Below are 3,932 nucleotides of genomic sequence, written 5' to 3'. Positions count from 1 at the left end.
AGTGTGAGGTGGGCGTGTAAGAACTCAGGTGGCCGGCAATGCGGTCCCCACTCGACGGTGGAGACACGACGTCGAGGAAAATTCACATGAAAATGAAGTGAGAGGTCGAGCCGGAGCCTGGCACGAGGCGGTCTGCCGAGGAGTCTGGGACGCTCTTCGCTGTAAAGAATGGCGCCGTGAGCAGCCACAACCGACGGATTCGTTATACAAGGGCTACAGGGCGGTGAGCCGGGCTCTGGAGCAGAGCTTCTGGAACTTCATGCGCGCACAACCCCCGCCCCCCGCCCCCCGACCCCCGGGGGTGCTGTGAACAGGCTCTTCTGCGGCAGCGGCGGGGCCAGGACGGCCCGAGACTCTGCATTTCCAACCAGCTCCCGGGCCAGGCCTCGGCGCCGAGCAGCGGGGGTTCCCGGGATCCCGGGGCCGCGCGGGGGCTCCTCCCGCGGGCTCGGCTTCCAGCCGGTGGCCCGCAAGCCACGCAGCACACGCACGCAGCCGCCCGCGCTGCCGCTAGAAGGACGGTGGCAGCGGGAAGGGGCGGGAACCCACGGCCTGCGCCGCCGGGCGGCGGGGGGGGGGGCAGCGGGGGGCTCAGAGTCCTTTATTCCCCCCGAGCCTCACACGCGGCCCAGGAGGGCTGAGGGAAGGGCAGGGGGGCAACCGCGGGGGAGGGGAGGGGAGGACCGGCCCCCGCGCCCGCGCCCCCCGGGGACCCAACGGAGAGATCGGGGCCGAGGCGGACAGGTACCCGCTGCTCCCAGCCCAGAGAGGCGCTCAGGAAGGAGCTTCTGCAGAAAAGGTTTTGAAGCCTGAGGCACATCTCTACCTGCAAACTGGAAGAGCTCCCCACACCTCGGGGAGAATTACCTCCCAAGGCACCGACACAGCTGGGCGACAGTTTCCAACGACCACTCTCCACGGCAGAAAGCCCTGCAGTCGTGACGACAGGAGCAAACCCGTCCATTCTTGAGGGCTCCCCTTGTGCTCTGCACGCTGCTTGGTGCTTCCCGTGAGCGCCCTCATCTGAAGTTCACGGCGCTCCAGGGAAAGCCATGGTGCGGGCCTTGGGCTTGACTGCGTTCAGGAACTCCATCGATGTGGCCAGGCCGCCTTTACCCTCCAGCGGCCTCAGCTCTCTTCCATCCCACGCTGTAGCAGACCGCCTCCTTCCACATGGGCACACGAAGCTCCGCACTCACGGCATCGCAGCCCAGTCCCCTCCGGAAGAAAGAGAGAGTCTCTCTTCTGGGGACAGTGGCCCCTAGCCTTCTTGTCCTGCTCCTCCAGCCGTGGAACCTCTGCCTGTGAGCAAGCTGGAGCAGGAGAGATCAGGTCCCTGTTCTGCAGCCTACTGCTCATGCAGTAGAACTTCTGTCCCACAGTAGAGGCTGGACTGGAATGGGACCTCCAGTCCTCTGCCTTGAACCTACCTGGGTATAGCTTCTGCAACCCAGAGTTGGGGGACTGAGAGATGCTGATGGCCTGCCCTTCCTGGAGTGAAACCACAGCCCTCGACTGGGTGCCGGGAGGAAATGGAATCCATCAGACTCAGCTGCGCAGTGGGAAGCAGTTCATGGCTCAAATGTCACAGGATGTCTACTGACCTTACTCCACCATTTTGGAAGTCCATATTTCAATCAGGTTTTTTTTTTTTTTTTTAAAGGTGAAAAATAAGTTTGTTTTATAGTATTATAAACTCATGATTCAAAAACATACTCCACGTGTTTCAGTCCACTGCAGTTATTCTTACTGATGTTCAAATTATCCCAACTGGGACTAGGGGAAACTTCTCTAGGTTGGTTCCTAAGTCGTTTTGGCATGTTCTTAGCAGTTGTTGAAAGCTTTCTTGCTGTTAAAATACTGTGTACATTCTACTTGCTTCAGCAGTACAAATACTAAAATTGGAATGATACAGACATTAGCACGGTCCCTGTGCAAGGATGACACAGATTCATGCAGCGTTCCATATTTTTAGATGCCGTATGATTTCACTCATGTGTAAGACTTAAGAAATGAAAGAAATGAACAAGAAAAAAAAAAGAGACAAGCCAAAAACCAGCCTTTTAACAATAGAGAACATACTGATGGCTACTAGAGGGGAGGTGAGAGGGACATGGGTTAAATAGGTGAAGGGGGTTAAGAGTACACTTATCTTAATAAGTACTCAGTAATGTACAGAAATTTAAAAAATAAGGAAACATTAAAGATAGAATAAAAAGGGATGCCTGGGTGGCCCAGTCGGTTAAGTGTCTGACTGGGTTTTGGCTCAGGTGGTGATCTCAGAGCCCTGAGATCAAGCCCCAGGTTGGGCTTCACGTTCAGCATGGAGTCTGCTTGAGATTCTCTCTGTTCCTCCTGCTCATGCTCTCTCTTTCTCTCAAATAAATCTTTTTTTTTTTTAAAGAAAGCATAAAAAATAGGACATGAATAATAAAAAACGTATTAGTCATCATGATAAATATATTGGAATCCACACCCCTATTAAAAATTAAGATTCAAGGGGCGCCTGGGTGGCTCAGTGGGTTGGGCCGCTGCTTTCAGCTCAGGTCATGATCTCAGGGACCTGGGATGTAGTCCCGCATCTGGCTCTCTGCTCGGCAGGGAGCCTGCTTCCCTCTCTCTCTCTTTCTCTGCCTGCCTCTCTACCTACTGTGATCTCTCTCTGTCAAATAAATAAATAAAATCTTAAAAAAAAAATTAAGATTCAAAAGGAAAACAATTAAGATTCACAGGGGTGCCTGGCTGACAAAGTTGGTAGAGCATGTGACTCTTGGTCTTGGGGTTATAAGTTGAACCCCTGCATGGGGTGTAGAAATTACTTAAAAATAAAATCTTGGGGTGCCTGTGTGGCTCAGTGGGTTAAGCAGTCATGATCTAAGGGCCCTTCGCCCTCCCTCTCTCTGCCTGACTCTCTGCCTACTTGTGATCTCTCTCTGTCAAATAAATAAATAAAATCTTTTTAAAAAATAAAATCTTAAAAAATATAAAAATTAGGATTCAGAAATTGGATTAAGAATTCTGTTTTATGGGGGCACTCGGGTGGCTCAGTGGGTTAAAGCCTCTGCCTTTGGCTCAGGTCATGATCCCAGGGTCTTGGGATCGAGCCCCACATTGGGCTCTCTGCTCAGCGGAGAGCCTGCTTCCCCACCCCTCTCTCTCTCTGCTTGCCTCCCTGCCTGCTTGTGATCTCTATCTGTCAAATAAATAAATTTAAAAAAAAAAAGAATTCTATTTTTTGTTATTTAAATGAAACACAAAATGAATCAAAAAGATTAATGTAAAAGAAGAGGAAATACATAAAAGAAATGCAAATGAAAAATCAAAAATGAAAAACATTAGCACAATTTGACATTTAAAAAATGACATTGGAATTTACAAAGCCAAAATATGAAGAAGGATATAATATCACTTAATACAATTAATAAGTCTTCCTTAACAGCTTCCTGGAAAGAAGCAGGTATTGAATACTAGATAATATGCTGGGTTTCTTTTTTAAAAATTGTATTTATTTACTTGACAGAGAGATGGAGAGAGAGAGAGAGCACAAGTAGGCAAGTGGCAGGGAGAGGGAGAAGCAGGCTTTTCTCCCAGCAGGGAGCCCAAGGCAGGGCTCCATCCCAGAACCCTGGGATCATGACCTGAGCTGAAGGCAGCTGCTTAACCGACTGAGCCACCTAGGTGCCCCAATAATATACTTTTTTCCCCCTAGTGTCATGTAGCCTTTACAAAAACTGAATATATAGCTCTACTAACAGTGGCATGTAAGTAGGGTTCAAATGTTAAAGAAGACACACAGGACCCAAGAGGACATGGCTTACAAATGTAGTCTATTATAGGAAAAGGAAATGCTATAGAAACAGCACAAAAGTCAGAATATACATCACAGCATATGAATCATAGCAGAGGTCTGGAGAGGCCAGGTGCAGGCTCCT

General features: G+C 49.9%; 1 non-coding gene across 1 annotated transcript; it reads left to right on the top strand.

The window, feature by feature from the left end:
- The first annotated feature begins 1,871 nt into the window (after window positions 1–1,871).
- LOC131822364 (U6 spliceosomal RNA) lies at window positions 1,872–1,973 on the top strand. Its single transcript, XR_009350235.1, has one exon. It is a non-coding gene; the product is annotated as a U6 spliceosomal RNA (small nuclear RNA).
- Window positions 1,974–3,932: the final 1,959 nt, after the last annotated feature.

This window comes from Mustela lutreola, chromosome X (assembly GCF_030435805.1).
Source record: "Mustela lutreola isolate mMusLut2 chromosome X, mMusLut2.pri, whole genome shotgun sequence".
Classification (NCBI taxonomy): Eukaryota; Metazoa; Chordata; class Mammalia; order Carnivora; family Mustelidae; genus Mustela; species Mustela lutreola.
Note: the sequence above shows the minus strand (reverse complement) of the source record. Positions and strands in the feature narration are given on the sequence as shown.